This window comes from Corvus brachyrhynchos, unplaced genomic scaffold (assembly GCF_000691975.1).
Source record: "Corvus brachyrhynchos isolate BGI_N302 unplaced genomic scaffold, ASM69197v1 scaffold14, whole genome shotgun sequence".
NCBI classification, from domain to species: Eukaryota; Metazoa; Chordata; class Aves; order Passeriformes; family Corvidae; genus Corvus; species Corvus brachyrhynchos.
The window spans coordinates 9,443,340-9,460,244 of NW_008239110.1; the positions used below are offsets into that span (position 1 = coordinate 9,443,340).

Genomic DNA, 16,905 nt, shown 5'->3' on the forward strand with positions numbered 1-16,905 from the left:
TTTATTTTCTTAAATTTTCTGCCTAATATTTTAATTTGATTTATGTCTTGCCCAATTATTATATTATATTATATTATATGTAACTATATTTTCATTCTTCCTTCTTGTTCTTCTGGAGTTCCTTAAATTAATCAAATAAGTTTTTTTATGCTCTTAAATCAGTTTTATTTCCTTTTTAGGGGGGGAAAAATGTGTGCTTCCTTTTTCTGCTAATAGAACTTATGAAGAAACTTATTTCATTTCATTTGAGTAACTGTTTAAAAATTCATGTTAGTAATTTTTCTGTTGATGTTTTAACTCATTCATATTTTTTACTTTCCTTTGCCTCCTCCTTCTCTTTTGGAAAGATTATTTAAAGCTTTCAGACTTTCTGTGTATGGAATGTACTACTCTAAATGTCCTGGTTTTGTTAGGTCTTCCTCAGGTAATTCCTGAAGAAGAGATTAAGGAGCTCACAGCACTTGCTTGCTGTCAGGCAATCTGGGAATACTTAACTTTCTGGAAAGTATTTTTTCTTTGCAAAAACAACTCAGAATCTTCATACACTGACCAGTTCTGTCTAAAAGGCAAAATCATTCTCTATCTACCAAGAGGATGCAGGAGCATTTGCTCTTTCTCGAATGTTTAGAGGCATATTCTCACAAGTGAGCCTAGGATACTTTCTCTTATCAAAAATCAAGTAGGCTATAGGATTTGGAGGAAAAAAAAAACCAGAATCTCGGACTGGAAAACTCAAAGTGTACAGGGCTGTCAAGCAGTAGCAACACAGTATTCTACATTGTCAATCCAGGCATACCACTTAAGAATAGACTGATCATCTAAGAACAAACAAACAAAATAAACAAAGATAAGTAAAGCAGAAGAGTTAAATATGTTTTGGAAAGCTACATTGATGTATACAGTGATTTAAGACACTGAAGATGTCTTAGAGAAGTTCCTGTGTGGGGTGGTACAGAAAAGAGTCTGGTTGCCAGCCATCCATCATCAGCCCCTTCAGTTTCCAGTGGAAGATTGCAGGGAAACAGGATTCTTTTTTTCTGTGCTGCATACAGCCCTGGCAGATCAGGATGTCTTTTTTCTTGGATATTTAAATCTAGATTAATTATGAGTCTGCTTTTCCCCATGTTCTCATAGAGAAGAAAGTAATTAATGACTATTAAATGGTTGTAGTATGAGGCCTAAATTAAACAATGTCTTCCCTTCCCATGTTTAGATAAGATAGGTTATAAAAAGTTAAGTACAGATGGACTATGACAAATGCTGTCATCCAATTTCCCATTGCTTTCCTGATGGCATGTCTTCTGAAGTAATTTCTGAGTAGTTTCTACTTTCACTTAAGAAACAAAAATCTTGCTGCTACTTTTTACACAGTAGAAAAGGAGGCAGATTTTTCTTTAATAGCGAAAAAAATTAGGCATTGGCTTGGAAACTCCTCCTAGTAAAAAGAAGAATAGAGTTAAAAACTTTCAAGGATTTCTGAATTTCAAAATTTCAGTTGGATCGGATACTTGTTGGAAACAAATCTACTTTTTAATGAGCCTTTTTGTGGAGGCTGGCAAATCAGCTGTGTGTGAATTCCAGCCTGTCAGATGCTTGCAAAGGGTTCACTTGGAGTGTTTGCAGATCACTCTTCATTACCTGAAAACAGTTCCAGAAGCCTCATGGCATGTATCCCAACCACTACTATGGCCAACCAGAGCACCTCATACACCTCAGTGAGTGACTGAAAGCAATTCCTGCTTTTTGGAGTTTGTCAATAGGAAAATAAAGCAAAACAAGAAAACCCACAAAACCCAAACTGTGCCCCACTGTGTGTTTGCAGAAGAACAATAATATAGACAGCAAAAATCTGTCCTGTCCCTCTCTGACATTTATTGCCCAAAATTGCAGTCATGCTTGCAGGGCAGAACACTGATAATTCTACCCTGTTGGGAAAACTCTGTAAGTCAATTTTTTTCTTCTTAAGTTACATCACATCTTTTACCATAAAAGTATTACAAAACCCAGGCATCTTAGAGAATTGTAACTGCACCTGAAATCTGTGTTTTACCCTGTGGTAGAGATACTCTTTTTTTTAGAGAAAATCATTGTTGGGGTTTTTTTGGGGGGGGTGTTATTTTGGTTGGTTGCTTTGGGTTTTTTTTTTTTAGTTTTCAAGAGATTGGACACTTTTTTTTTTTCTATTCTGTAAGCACTTTAGTCGGTTACCAGAACTGAGCAAGTCTTGAGGACTGCCTTGAATCAGGATGACTGAAGAACAAGACTTAGGCTAAATTGTACCAGAGGTAAACATAACTAATGAAAATTTGGAGCATGTGAATGTAGAGTTTTAATTCTAGCTGCATTACTTTTGCAAAATTTTCTATCTTTCAGTGCAGATAAAGACCCAAACTGCCTATGCCAACTGCTGAAAAAAACAAAAAACCAAATGCATTGTGTGCGTTTACAAGACTGGATCCAAGATGTGTTCACAGAGAAGCTTTTTCTTGCTGCTTTTCTTGCAAATGTAGGATTTACTAAAGTGGCTGTAGCTTCAAACCTTTCAGACAAACCTCTTCTGTCAATTTGATGGAACTGTAAGACAACACACACTGCAAAGTTTAAATAGTTACAGCTTTTCTGACATCTTGTTACTGACAGAGCAGTGACACACCAGTTAAATTCTCTTCCTCCTTCACTTTCTCCCCACTCCCCTCCCCCAGCTTATAGAATATGCAAGGAAAAGCTAATTGGCAGAGAGCCATTCTGGCAAGCTGCACGATGTGTTCAGCAGTTTGTTTGATTTATACCATTGGAAGTTGCCAAACTTTTTGTCATTTGGTTTAATATAATGTTGTTCCTTTAACAATTTTTTCTTCCATAAAGGATTTTTATTTTGCTCAGTGGGATTATAATTTGAAGGTATAATTAGCATCTTGTTAATTGTCAATAATTACACGTCATTCACAGAGCTCTTGCAAAGGACATGAGATTCATTTAGCAGAACTTCCTCGAGCTGGTGTTCAGAGGTCCCTAATGAGCAAAGAATAGAGCAGGAGTGGATCTAATAATATAAATTGAAAATATGAATACATATAAGCAATCTAAATTTAAATTCAAGACAAGACAGTGGCATGAATGAGCCTCTCTGCTATCAAAAGGGATGCACAACAGTGTGAATTAGCAACCTCTGTGCTCCAAAAATTACAGAGACAAAAGAAAATAGTACTTTGATGTTAAGATTAAAATTTAAATTTTCTGGCAATATTTGTGCAAATGTAATGTAACATACAGACTATTGAAGCCAATGCAATGATGAAAATTAATAATTACTTACATTGCAATGGTTTTTGCCACTGCAGTGACATTTTGTGATGTGCAACCACAGCAGAATTTGATTGTTTCTGCTCGTATCATAGTAATTGCAGGGTTCCCATTTAGGAAAGTGTCTCCATTGAGAAAAATCAAGAGTATTTCTGTAGTAAATTTGGCAGCCTTGCATACTTACAACCTGTTTCATATCAAAACAGCATAATGGTGCAGATTCCTATGAAAGAATAACTGGATTTTCTCATTCCTTGGCAGGTAGAACTCTCAGAGGATCAGTGAGCTAGAGGAAATTTTGTCTTCTGCTTCAAGCCCATCAGTCTGGGTCAAATGAAACCTCATTTTGGAGCAAAGGAATCTTGTCAGTTACAATACCTGTAAGTTACTCTACCACAGAAACAAAGCATGCAGTATCCTCTGTTAGAGGTTCTTGTTTCTGCTGTGGCTTACCAAAGGGAGATCATCTCACAGCTTGTTCTCCTCCCTCCACTCGTGCTGTGGGGTTGATACTGTCACCAGGTGTCTAACATGCCCTTATTTTCCTTTCTGCCACTGTCATCCCCTCAGACTCAAGAGGGAGAGGACCACTGTGGCAGAGGAGTAGGAGGCAAGCCCAAAGGGGCAAAGTGTCGGTCGGTGTAGTCCTTAGATAAAGCCTTTGTCTGCTTTCAGTTTACCCAGAGCCAATATGAAAGCCTGCGGGATCCAGTCCTGGAGAGCTCCATACGATGAAAGGCAGGGTGAGTTTGCTTGGTCAGCTGAAGACCAGAGCAGTGCAGGGCAGAATCTTTTGCATCTCAGTGTCCCATGCTGAGCTGCACACTTCTCAAACACAGGCTGCATCCTGAGACGCTGTGTCCAGGAGTTGCCATAACCTTCGCCTGAACTCTTAGGTTTTGCCCCTCCTCACGAAGGGGATTCATTCTTCTCTCTCCTCGGGAGAGCTCAGCTGACTCCAGCTGCGTTAGCTCCAGCTAGGTTTTTTGTTGGAAAACTACTTGCTCCCCATATTTCCATTTGAATGCAGTTCATTTTCTCCACCCATATGGATGACTCCAGACATTTTCTTATTAGGTCTCCTCTTTGTTGTTACATGACTATGGTGGAGTATTTCCCTTAACCATCTGTCTTCTGAGAAGTACTTTGAATATTGTCAGGTGTTCATGCTAGCACGAGTTTCTTCTTGTATTCCTCAGAGCCTTTTCAGTCAGTTCCTTTTCTACTTGACACAGAGCTACAGCAGCTGGTTGCCAAAGCACTCCATCACCTTTGTTAATAATCAGATTTTACTGCCTCAGTAAAAAATGGACAAGAGTGAGGATTTAAAAGAGATTAGCCTTTAACTGAACTAGAGGGGACTACAAATATCTTTGGTTTATGTGAAAGATCTAAAAGTTTTTTTGTCTTGAGGGTATTAATGTTTCCTTTTAATTAAATTTAATTAGTTAAGTGCACAAACATATTTAATTTCTTTTATCATCTTTCTGATATTTTTCTTAATCCCTGGGATTCTATTATATAGCATGATTGTCAAAAATTATGTTTGCTACAACATAACACTGTTTTACTAAGAACTCTTTGTATTTTCAATAGAATTGTCATTTGTTTTGCTCTTTTTAGATAGTCAGCTCAAAAAATGTGCACAGCTAAAGAAAAAAAGCAAAAAATCAGCATAAAGTATCTGGATGAATACTGTAATAATAATCTATTTGAGTGCGGTGTCACAGATACCCCTGCACTCAGAACAAACAAGTCTCCCCAACCACACTTCAAATTTAAACCATCTTCAATGTGACAAAAGCCAGATAATGAAATGGCTCCATCTTCTCCTTCAGAACTGACTTCAAGAGGCGCAAGAAACTGACTTATTTATTTGCATGATTTCTTATTCATTCTCCTGTTAAATGGAAGATGTTGGTTTGAACTGTGCCAGAAGAAAGGGGAAATCCACACCCTCCTGTTCCAGGCAGTGCCCAAGGCAGAGAGTCTTAGCTAAGGAGCTGCCAAACCCATGAGAATTCATCAGGCTCACTCTGCTGATGAAGACAGGGCCCAACAAAGTGCCTGAAGATGCTGCTGTGGGAAGAAAACTCAGTTTCTCCTGGCCAGAGCAGAGCCAAGAACCAAAAACGCTGCTGTCTGCCACCTACTGCAGTCTGGTACAGACAAACCTGCCTGTTCCCACTGCATGTTCAGGAGGATCCAGCAGAAAGCAGGTAGCTCAGGGTGTGAGCCAGGAGGCTTTTGTTCTCAGGGCCAGCTTGGCTGTGGGATGTGAGAGGCTGGCTGGAGTGTTCAGGATCTGGGTTTGCTTAGTTGTGTAAGATGGTGATGTGCTCTTTCCTCACTGCATGCAATAGCATGGAGCCTGTTCCCACTTTCTCACCTTGGCTGCTGTGGGGGACCATGTGTGGAGTGCCTGGTCCTGTTCCTTTAATTGCGTAATTAAGGTTAAGGGAAAGGAATAAAGGAAAATATTCTCACAATCCCTCTCCTAACACACATATGGATTGCCAGAGCAGCCTTTCTTTAGCTTAGTTTCCAGTACCTGCTCCAGTAAGTTCAGATTCTTGTGGTTCAATTTCTTTTTTTCCCTGCTGAGAGCTTAAACCACTGTACCAGGGAGAGATGTGCGCTCTCATTTGTGCAATACCCTGCTAACCCATGTGCATCTACTCTGGAAAGCCCTGATTGCGACTTATGCCCCATTTTTGGTGAAAGCAAATAAAGTTTAGAGTTAAATATTTCAAGAACTGTTTCAGTGATCTGGATCCTGTTTTCCAGGTGAGGGTCTAATTCCTCTTGCATTTAATCCACCAGAAGAAGCACAGGTGATGCTGGAAACAAACCTTGTCCTGTGCAGGCTGGAAAGCCTAGAAATGCTACAGATGCCCTTTCTGCAAATAAATCTTTGTATGGTGCTGCTGAAGATTCAAGGTCTTAAAAGAGAGGAGGATCCTGTCTTCAGTGCTCTGAAGGTGCATCTAGAGCAGGACTGACTGTTGTGAACCCCAGTCTCACACTCATGCTTAAACTATTCACAACAGCATGTTGACAGAGACAGCACAGTTGTTTTACAATTCATGTTGAAAGAAAATTAAGGACTAAACACAACAGCAGAGGGTTTTGCTTCCACCGTACAGTGAGATATTTCCTGTTGTATTAACAAGATCTGGGGCCATGAGAGAACAATTTAAAAGACACAGAATTAGCTTTGTTTCAGGCTCTTACCACTTCAAATCCTACCTTTGGGTATCTCATCTCAAGGATGCAATTACTTTCAGAGCTCTATCTGTCATTATCACTATTATGAGACATGATGTGCTTCATATTCTCACTAAAATTAAAGAGAAAATGGAAGGCAGATAGTATAATGCAGTTCAATATCACTAAGAGATGAAATGGTATATATATGTGTACACAGGGAGAGTTTTAGCTAAATTTGGTTTTTTGTTCATAGTACCCTGTAGGCCAATCAATGAAATTGCATCTTTTACTGGCCCAGCCTAGTGCCAAGTAATTCTCTTCTCTTTTCTGTTATCTTTACCTCATTTCCTAATGATTCCTCAAGTGCTCTGCTCAAATTAAAGTCTAACACTATATTCTTTTGTTAAATCTTTTTGCAAAACACATTTGTATTATAAATAAATGAAATGAAACCACTGAATAACGCAGGCACAATATATACATCTAGAGATCTATTTTTAATATCTTCAAACTCAAGTAAAGAAGAGGAATGCAAATAAGGCCATGGGTAGTCTTGCCTTTTATGTATGTGTGTCTCACATACTGAAAAAAAAGTAGCTCATTGTGCTGAAGTTTTGGGTTTGCCTGTTTTACACCCTAAATTCAATAAAGCATGTTGTGTTAAGAACAGGACTATCAGCAGGTGATATTTAACTAGATCAGTGAGGATTTCTGATTTTCCCCGTTCTCCTTGAAGGATTGATAGACTTAATCCAGGTTATTTTTATATGTTAAAACAGAGTGCTATAAAATATTCAGCAGAAAATGAAACAGAAGAGCAAGCTGATAAACTTGTGTAAGAAACTGTGAGTGGAACAGAAAAGAGTTTTTAATGAAAGAGAAAATATAGCAAGGAAACAACTACCATAGAAATCTAATGAAAAAATAAATTAACAAAGGTATCAGCAGACACTCTATGATCTATCTAGGAAAATAGAAATATCTTTTAATTGGTTAGTTTGCAGCTGGAGACTTTTGGAAGCAGAATGTAGATAGTCAGGTTGTTTATCTGGAAATCTAATACGTTTTGTGTTCATGTCACATATCCTCCTCAGCTCTGTTTTATTTTCAGCGGTTGTTGCCAATTCACTGAACTTTGTTACACATCTAATTATAATTAACATTTTTCTTAAACCTGGTCTTCCTTGAACACCTGAAAAATCTCATAAAAAAGAAAAAATAAAAATGTTTCTCTCTTAAATGCTTCAAAAGCGAATGTAGGAAAGTTTCCTGATTGAATCTCATGGCTTTTGCTGCAATCTTACGGGCTTTTTCAAAATTATTTTAGAACATGTGGCTTTGGCCATGCTGTCTGTGCAAATGTAGAATATGTATCACCAGTGGGGAATATATAAAAGATTCTGTGAACTTAGATTCTCTGCAGAGAGGCTTAGCTGTATTATAACAGCTTTCTGACTGGAGGACCTTCTATTCCAAGCATACCTGAGTCCTACAGAGAGCCTTGTACACCCCAGAGCTGCAAGAGATATGTGCCATAGAGCCTGCAGTGCACGTGCAAGATCTGGAGTGTCCTCATCTCCTTCTCAATTTCCATCCTGATGAAACAGGAAAGAGTTCCTAGCAATAAAATGTTGTTGGATGTTTTACTCTGCTTTGCTGTCTGAGATTAAGATAAATAATGTTCTAAGATAAAGAAAACTGAAAAATTTTTAATGCCTAGAAGTTGCCTTAGTCTCTAGAAGTTTCTTTCATAATGTCTCTTGTAACTTTCTTTTCCAGCATTTTTAAATCATCTTTTCTCTGTGATGCTTTATGAATGTGTATCCAGTGTACTGTAGCAATATTTGTGTACACATTCCCACGTCTCTAAAGGAAAAATGAAAATAACTGTGGTTAAAGCTGTCATATCAGCTACAGAAGATATGTACTTGGAAAGTGAAAGGGATTTATTCTATAAAGCAGATATATGAAAGTCATTGCCTAGTACATATCGACTGTGACTTCAGTGCAGGGTAATACATAAATAAGTCTTCCTTGGTGGAGACAAGCTGCCAGGAAGAGCTCAAGTCACCAGACAGTAACAAGTTTGCCTCAGGCTGCTAGAGCAGCAAAATTTTCCAGGCTAGTGAGAATACGTTTACCACTGAACAGGGCTAAGGCTAACAGTGTTAAAAATATTCTCTTCATCAACTAAAGCAGATCTCAGAAGATCAGAGGTCCCTGTGCAAGGTGGAGTCACATTTCTGCTGCATCATCCTCTAAGCAAACACTCCCCAAGGACAGTACTGACCCCCAATGCCCATTATTTCAATCCAGCTGTAAATAATGATGCTGAAAAATTTATTTCTGAAAACAGCCTTGTCTAAATTGGAAATTTTCTCTTTTTTATTTTTATATCTTAAAACTACCAAAGGATAAATACAGTAGAAAGTGCTTTTTTTTGGAAATTCCCAAAAGAAAAGCATGGTCCAAATATTTAAAGAATAGCTGGTCGAACCATAATCTGAAAGTAATTTACTCTTTACTAGTATCAGGTGGACATAAAATTAAATTGTTTGGATTCTGATGCATTCTACCCATAGCACACACTAATTTAACCTTAGCATCAGTAAAGACTGATGGAAAAATGAAGCTGTTAAACATTATTAAAAGTCAGAGAGATAGAGATTGGAATATTAGGAAAGCTACTTATTTTGTATTTTCTTCAGCATATTCTGGGCAGGAACATTTTGTACTTTTTAACACCCTCTCAACACTATTGTCCCAATAGCTAGGAACCCCCAGCCTGAGGTTAAGTTTTGGCAGGTGTCAGCTGGCCAGAGTGTTTCGCGAGACACCCCTAGTGAATTTTCATATGCTCCATTTATTTTGAGAAAGTGAAGGAACAAGTTTAAACAAAAGGCATAGCCAAAGGTAGAATATATTCTTCACTGTGGATAAGGCATCATGTATTGAAAGACATATTCCTAATCATGACTAATTCCCAAAGGAAATGCCGACACAAATCTCTCAAAAGTAGTGCTGAACTCTATTAAATTCACCTGATGGCAAAGGATCGACACCTCATAAGCCAGCAAAATCTGTGCTCACCACTCCAGCTTCTTACAAGACTTTTTATGCCAGAGTGATTACATATTTTCATTATCTCAGGCTAGTGACTTTTACTCTTGGACTTGATGCACTTGGTAAACGAAAATGTAAGGTCATATAACAGCCAAACACAGGATAAAAGAGTGAATATAAAAATAAAGTAACATTTCCTCATCCCCTCTTTTCCTTCCATCACTCCTGAGCAAATACAATAGAGTTTGAAAAGATAAAAAAGACTACCTGAAGTCACTTAAAGTCATACTTTGATCTTGTCCCCAAACAATGAATGATCCTTTTCCTGGAAACTATATCTATGAACTACAATTTTTTTTTTAACTAATAGCATTAAAATTATTTTTTTGTTTATTCTGCACATAATAAATAGTTCTTATTAGCTGCCTTTGTACATATATAGATATCTTTATATATATATGGCTTTCTGAAATGCATGCAGATTACTGAGCATTTTTGTGCCTCAGAATATATATACAGTAAAAGGAATGAACAGGCAGATGCTGATAAGCCAAAGCAAGACCTGAATTCCTGAAAAACTGGAATGAGCATGTGTAGTAAAACGTGTGCATCATTGCACATAAATGACTCAGATAGGTGTTCATAGGAAAGTGGCTCCTTTGCATGGCAATCAGTTGGGCATTTTTATCTAGCTAGCTCACTCTTGAGGGTGAATACACCAAATACAATTAACATGAGTTTTCATATGGTTAAACTGCTACTTAAATCTGCTCAAACTTCTGACAGGCAATGATTCTAAGAGCCAACAGTGGTTTTAGTGGCAACACAGGATTAGAATGGGCATCTAAAGTCCAGCTTCTTCTTAGACACAACATTATGTAGTCTTGTTCATAAACCTGTCAAACTCCATCTTTTTTATCACTGATAATCTCTTGGAAGGCTGTTTCAAAGGTCGTTCAATACTTTGATGGCTAGAATTATCTTCATTTCACAATTAAATTTATTAACAGGAAGCTCATACTGAATTATTTGTGACTCAGTGCACAAAAATTTTATCACTCAGATATTTTATCACCCTTCTGTTGCATCTATTGAGCTGTGAAGCATCCACTTAGCCTGAATTTTCTTAGGAGAATAAAGGTTATTTTTGAGGACTTATTTAGTAAGAAATGTGTAAGTAGGTCCCTGATGTAGTAATCCACCTGCAGAGCAAGTAGGTAGCATTATATTTCTTCATTATGCTTTTTGGGCTGATAGCTCTGAAAAAGAAACAGGAGACATTGAATACTTCATTACACTTCGTAAATACCGATAACACTGAAAACTCTGTGTTATCCATAGAAATTCTTCTCCAGCAGCAGGAAAAGAGCTGGTGTTGCTAATACCTATCAGTGCTAATCTGAGTGGGCAAGATCTGTAGAAGAAATTTATTTGAATGGGTGTGGATGTCCTTGGTACAGATAAATAAATATGGGCTGGTTATTTAAGTTCCCATCACAGCCCCCCATGAGAAATAAGCCCTTTAGGTTATGTCATGTATCTATTTCATAAGTCTACTCAGGAGGAAATGGTTTGCTCCTTAGAAGGACTTATGTTTCCTTACTGACAGTAAAGGTAACCTTGGAAAGAAGTCATCCTATGTTAGCTGCATTGGATAATCTTCTGTCTCTATTACATCAGGATGACTTCAAACAAGGGAATTCCATCCTTTCAACCTGATGTTATCCCATAGATACTTTATGCTCTCAATATAATAAATAGACAGGCACTTCCAAAGAGCACTAATCGCACAGATCTGCCTCCACCTCTGTGAATGAAAACTGTTCACCCTCAGTTGAAGAAGGAGCCTATACGTGATATACATCTCAGCCTCCTTGGTTTACTTCCTAAAGTGGCAAGGGATAAGTACAGGCCAGAATGTGTAATCATATATCTGTTCATTTTACATACACAACCAAAGAGCAGAGCTCTGTTTTTCATGAATCTCTAGGTTTAGAAATGTCAATCAGCCTATCAGTGTACTGGAATACTACCATAAAATTATTTACTATGTGGTGTTGCATTCACACACTGTAAGTCAGAAAATATAGCAACTTAAATAATAGTGTTCAAGAGATCCAGCAACTCTTGGAACATATAAAAATACATTAATATAAACCACTTGCCAAATGCTCACAGAGATGAGGACTGCATTGCAGACAACTCCTGAAAAGGAGGTGGGGTGGTGGGAGGGTAAATTCGTAACACGGATTATTCACAATGAATAATTCAGCTAGTCTTTTTACAACACACTTCCACCAGCTGGCTTTTGTGTAAGAACTTCAAAATATTTCAGTATGAATTGATTAAGGCTCTACACTACATTGATCTGGGTGTTACAAAAATTTGCTGTTCTCCAAAAAGCAATGACATTTGAGCAATGCAGTTTTGTATTGCTTCTCTTGACAAGCTCAAGAGAATATGTCTTTGAAAATTAGGAGATTTTTATTGAGCTCAGATGCAGAAATATTTTCATTTTGGTTTTCCTTTACAAGGAAAGTACATGTTGAATCACAGAATTGCTGATATTTCCCTTATAATGTATCACCTCAGATCACTGAAATCTATCAGTTTTGTTTCTAAATGCAGATGTGGGCATTTTACAGCTAATGAAAAAAAGTTATGTGTGAGGAAAGTTCAACAAAAGCAGTCTTTTTCCCCCTCTCTTATTGAAACCCCTTGCAAAGAAAAGGAAATCCTTTGTTTTTTTCTCCTTGGCAGTAAAATGCTGTAAGCGAGGGCTATATTGGTGCTAAATATTAGCAGCTGAGTTCCAGAGTAATGTATAAACAGAGTTCAAAGGCAGAAATAAATTTACATACACATTGCTAGCATAGTTTCTTTAACCACTGCAGTATTCTATACATTAATTTGAGTGCTGGAAAGCTCCTCTCTCTGTGGCTTGTATTTTAAAAACAAACTAAAATAGATGAAATAATTTCTGAGGCCGCAAATGGGACTTTGTGGAGACAGCAGACATTAAGACTGAGGGCCTGGTAATGGCTTCTTATTTCTTCCCTTATATATACTGCTTATTTATCGTGTACTTGGAGGTCTGGCAATTTTTTTTCACATTTATAAAAGCAGCTGGGGAATTTTGTGGTGCATGTCAGTGGGTACCTCACCATACTCAAAAAGAGAAACATTATCTTACCACTGTGGGAAAATTATGTCTCATCCTCACTCATATGAATAAATATCTAGCCAGCTTTATCATTATGGTGACAAAGAATGCTATTCATTTATTTGGATAAATATATCTCATTTCCATGAATAAAAATTAAGGATAGAAAGATAGTTGTGATGGACTGAGAAATATCAAACTTTTAATTTAGTGTAGAGCAGCACTTGAAATCTTAGATATAGGTGAAATGTCCAGTTTCAGACATTTCCAAATCCAAACAGTAGAGATGTGTGTGAGACCTTTCCAGTGTCTTTTGCTTCTTCCTGGAAAAAGACTTCTACGTATTGGGTTTTCAACTGCTGATTTCCTTTGAAGCTCTGGTCACTTATGTCGCCACCAGATGAGTAGCCCTCTGAATTTTAAAATTATGGCAACTGCAAAAGCTCACACTGGTAGCTCCAAGAGTGTAGAGTAAAGTGAAAATGAAAGAAATATTTGGAAAATATAAGTAAATATTATATACACAAAATGAAAGTAAAATCTTTGAGCATCAAAGGAGTTCCTTTTAGGCCTGAAAGAGGCTGATACATTGCATTCACATGAGCCTTGTGCCATTCCTGAAAAATTACCAACAAACCAAACATTTGAATAGAATCAATCTGTGTAAATTCTGCCTGAGAACTGGCCTTACTTCTGGTCACATGGATCTAGAAAATACCTGCTCAAGTTGCAGCAATTCTTCATCCAATATGGTTGAAATTGTAATTTCCTTTCCATATTTAAGACTTTCAATATTAGAGGTCAAAACCTCACCTTTTGGAACCTTATACAGAGTATACAGATTTTTCTGGTGTCAGAATGATGCCTGGGATGCTAACTTATAGTCCTGGAAAGGAGTGAATGCTCTTTCCAAAAACAAGTGGTAGGGAGGAAGATCACAGCAACCACAAAAAAATATGTGGACAGAAAGGATTTAAGGTAGAGTCCATGAGATTTGCTTACTTTTATCTGTGCCTAAATTTCCTCTTCAGAATATTGATCAAAACAAGTGCCAAAATCTTGATACCTTTTGCAGAAATTTGTATTTAAAATACAAATATGAATGACTAATATAATGCAAATGAGACTCCTCAGTCAGTGACTCATTGCAAATAAAAAACAAATAAATAGATATCTACCTCTAAAAGTATTACTGTTATTGTTTCCATATAGTTTGAAAAAACACACTTAACGTGACACACGATGAATATTTCTGTACTTTTTAACAGTATTTCTGACACATGGAAACAGAAAACAAGTCGTTAATTGCATCATTCATATTTTTTTTTGCTCTATGTCTGCTGCCATCCCATTCAAAACCTTGCTGCTCAGATTGTGCACAGGTATTGAGGTCTAGGGTCTCTTGCATAAAGACATTTTAATAAAAAAGCAAGAATACTGCAAGCTGCCAGCAATGGGGAACTCGTCCCTTTTAGAGGAAGGACAGCAAATAATGGTATTTAGTCTGGTGCAGGCACCAGGTCCCTGACATTTAGTAGAACTTCTCCTCTGTCTGCATGTGATTTCCATGTGCTTCTTTTGTAGGCAGTGCTACAGATTGCTTTAGAAAAGGGTTGAGAAAACTGGAAACTTCACCATGTCCATGCTGCAGAAGACCTTGGAATGGATGAACAGCCCTGGGGGAAAGGTTTAACTTCAACAGAAGGAAGATTGAAACTCCTTTAAGATTCCTATTCCAGATTTAAATACCAGTAAAAAACTCCAGCATACACTTGCACACCAGAGATTAGTCCTTTATAGTGGTGCCAAAACCAATCCTTAAAGTACTTTAAATATAGAGGATTTAGCTCTCTTCTGAATTTCCTCTCTCATGAGGTTAGATCAGCTAAAAATAAAGATTCATCCATATATCATTCAATGTGTCTATGAAAATAACTAATTTGTTCAAGGTTTCTTCTTCCTCTTTATAAGATATGTCATGCCATAAAAAATTTTCAAGTTTTCAAGGTATTTCTACTCCTTTGGGAGATTAAAAAATACAGGGGCAAGGAGTTGTGGGTGTACACACACACAAACACAGTCTCAGTGAGTCACAGTGGAGGCATTACCCACTTATTAGCATGGTATGTTTTAATGACAGGCCCTCTTTTCATCTATTGTCCCAGAGATTTCCCTCAGACTGAGTGCCAGAATTTCACATCTCTGAGAAGAGGCATTTACCAGATGCTGTTGTTTTTCTCCAGATCCAGATTCTTTTCTGTTTATTACCTTTTCTATAAATGCCTAGTGTCTCCCAATTCGAGACAAACCTTCACACTTCTAAAAGTCTCTACATTATGTTTTAAATTCCCAGTAGCTAGAAGAGGCAGAGACAGAAGATGCATCCTGTTGCAAAAGAAGTTTGATAGCCTTCCCACAGCACTTTCTTCTCCTAAACCTAAAAGCTGCAAGATACCCAAGTAAAGCTAGTTGAGGTCATGTCTTGAAACATTCAGGAGTGCAGTAGCACTTCTGAACAGTTGTCTTTACAGGCAGGAGGACTGTACTAGGCCAGTGACCTTCCACAAACTGTCTGAGAAACTGCCAAGATAAAAGAGGGAGCTGTCTGGATATAAAGGTGGAGGAAAGGAGATGCAAAGGTCTACAACATTTGGGAGATGCACAGAACATGTGATGATGGCTGCTCTAGGAATCACCTTTGCTCTGCTCCATGCCTTTTTGGCCAGATTTTCTCATTTAAGTCAAACTGTATAACACAGTCTTTCCTTTGCCATCTTCATCGAGGTCTGTGTCCAGTTGTGGCCCCCTCACTTCAAGAAGGACATGAAAAGGTTCTGGAGCAAGTTCAGTAAAGGGCAGTGACGCTGGTGAAGGGTCTGGAACACATGCCTTATAAGGAGCAGCTGAAGGGTGTTTAGCCTGGGGAAGAGGAGGCTCAGCAGTGACCCTTATCTCTCCCTTCAACTACCCAAAAGGAGACTATAGCCAAGTGGGAGTCAGCCTCTTCTCCCAGACAAGTACAGGACAAGAGGACACAGTCTTAACCTGCACCATAGGAGGTTTATGTTGGACATTAGGAAGAATTTCTTCACAGAAAGGGTGATTAAATATTGGAATGAACTGCTCATGGAGGTGGTGAAGTCACCATCCTTGGAGGTGTTTAAGCGTGGATGTGGCACTTAGTGCCATGGTCAGGTTGACATGGTGATGTTTGGTCATAGGTTGCACTCAATCATCTCAGAGGTCTTTTCCAACCTAATGGATTCTGTGTGACTCTGTAACAAATGGAAAATAATTTAAAAAAAACCCCAAAACAATAACTCACATCTCATATTTAAAATGGGGCATTCAACTCCATTTTTGGAGATCATCTGCTGATAGCTGTCCTGTGATGATTCATTACATTTAATAATTCTGAATTCATATAAAGTAAAGTATTTTAAGGCTCTGAGAAAGAGAGAAACTACACATATATTCCCGAGTAGAACATCTGTCAGGCAGGGGAAGTAAGGAATATTCTGATTTTGTTTTGAGGAACTTCCTTCTATAAATAACACTGCTACAAGAGTATAAATCAGAAGCACCATCATTCTGATGAGACCCCAGGAGACTTATGCTCTGCTCACGAGAAATTAATCTCAATTAACTCAGATAACTTCTGGATAGGCTACATGCTCATCATTCACAGAGGTAACCTGACTGCTGAAGGTTGCTGTTTTCTCAGAAATGAGGATAATTAATGAATGAATTCTGCTAAAATCCTAGTTTCAGTTTGCACACCAGAGGGTCTAATGTTCACTTATTTTCATCACAAACTTCTGTATCAGCCATTTTTTCACCAAATATTTATTTCCCTTTCAATATAATGTTTCACTTTTTAATCAAATGGAATGCTGAAAAAAATTAAAAGGCACTGTATTTTAATTCTTAAGGTTTCTAAAATTTTATTTTCAATAAATTGTTATTTTGGAATCTTTTTTTTTTTCTTTCTAAATCTAGGGTATGCTTTTGGTGATTTAGGATATGTTTTTTTAGAGTTATTTCAAATAACAAAATAAAAATATTTCTCTGCCTTTTTTTTTCATTCCCTGAACTCTTTCACAATGGACTCTGGTTCATAGAAAAGAATGCAATGGTCTTCCCACAGACAGGACTAGACTTAAGCA

At 37.6% G+C, this 16,905-nt stretch overlaps 1 long non-coding RNA gene across 1 annotated transcript in view; it reads left to right on the forward strand.

Moving 5' to 3' along the window:
* The window catches only part of LOC108448025, a 43,038-nt gene that overhangs the window by 10,663 nt on the left and 15,470 nt on the right, over window positions 1-16,905 (forward strand). The window contains exons 2-3 of the long non-coding RNA XR_001863804.1: window positions 2,193-2,285; window positions 3,565-3,683. This is a non-coding gene — a long non-coding RNA (uncharacterized LOC108448025). The remainder of the gene's footprint in view (window positions 1-2,192; window positions 2,286-3,564; window positions 3,684-16,905) is intronic.